Source organism: Chrysochloris asiatica, unplaced genomic scaffold, assembly GCF_000296735.1.
Source record: "Chrysochloris asiatica unplaced genomic scaffold, ChrAsi1.0 scaffold00254, whole genome shotgun sequence".
Lineage (NCBI taxonomy): Eukaryota > Metazoa > Chordata > Mammalia > Afrosoricida > Chrysochloridae > Chrysochloris > Chrysochloris asiatica.
Genome location: NW_006408772.1, coordinates 955,310 through 956,753, shown reverse-complemented (window position 1 = coordinate 956,753; position 1,444 = coordinate 955,310).

Genomic DNA, 1,444 nt, shown 5'->3' with positions numbered 1-1,444 from the left:
TGTATCTTCTGTTGCTTTAGCTGTTCCTGGCTGGTCTGCTTGTCCTTGCTAGTGGGAATGTTCCACCTTATAAGATTCTGGATGGGACTCAGGATTCCACCTAAGGTCCTATACTCTGCAAAGGCTTTGCAAGAGGCCTATTTCACTGGGCAAGTTCTAGAACCTCTTTTAGGTATTCCAATAAGTTGTAGACTGAAGATGGGCTTACAAGTTTTCTGTAATTTTGTTTCCCAACATTACTTTCTATCCTACTCAAATACCTATTTTACAATAGTAGGCAAGGGAAACCAATGTTCATAAGACAGTCAAGCATTTTAGTATTCTTTCCCCTCTTCAATCTGTACATAGTCCCCTGTATCACAGAGCCTTGTTGTTCCAAGTTTGATCATGCATCCCTATTTACCTCTGTGCTACATAGGTCATGCAAACCTGTCTTATTGTGTTCCAGTATCTATCTTGTTCTTCTGCCTCCTCCCCCTTTTTGTATTGCCCTCCCCAACACCCAAACTAAACCCCCCACCCTAACCCCACTGTTGTGGTTACCTTATATTCCATTAACTCTTCTCTCCATTTAAGACAGTCTATTTTTTCCTGTAATCTACCTGACCTTCTCACCACCTCCATCTCTGTTCCTCTGTGTTTACCTTCTTTACACTGTAATTGTTTTGATCACAGACTGAACTCCCAGATTCTCTGTTCTTATAATTTTATTCTGTTCTTGACTCTTCCATTTGCCAATTGAGTTCAGGATGATGCTGCCACATACATCATTTTCTGGTTATTGTCTCTTCTTGTTGGTTCTTAGTCTACAGAATTTCCGTTAGGATGTTTTTCATAGCAGGGTTGGTGTTGGCAAAATTCCTTAGTTTCTGTTTATCCTGGAATGTTTTGATTACACCATTGTATTTGATTAAAAGCTTTGCAGGTTAGAGGATTCTTGGTTGGCAGTTTTTTCTTTCAGAATTTTATACATGTCTCCCCATTGCCTTCTTGCCTGCATTGTTTCTGTTAAGAGATCCGAGCTTAATCTTATTTGCTTGGCTTTGTATGTTACATTTCTCTTTTCCCTAGCTGCTTTCAGGATTCTGTTCTTATCTTTGATTTTTGAGAACTCGATTATTATATGCCTTGGTGATTGTTTATTAGGGTCTATCCTTCCTGGGGTTCGCTTAGCTTCTTGAATGCTTACCTTTTTGCTTTTCAGGATGTTAAGGAAATTTTCTTCCGGAAGCTCTTCAACTATCTCCTCTGTGGACTTGTGTAATTCTCTCTGTTCTGGAATGCTGAAAATTCTTTTTTTTTTTTAGAAGAAGCAATGATGAGATTTCATTATTTATTTATTTTTTTGATTTTTAAAAATGTTTTATTGTGAATTATATGATAGTTTACATGGGAGAACTTTAGTTTTACATTCATTCCATCTTATATCATCTCACTGCCATGG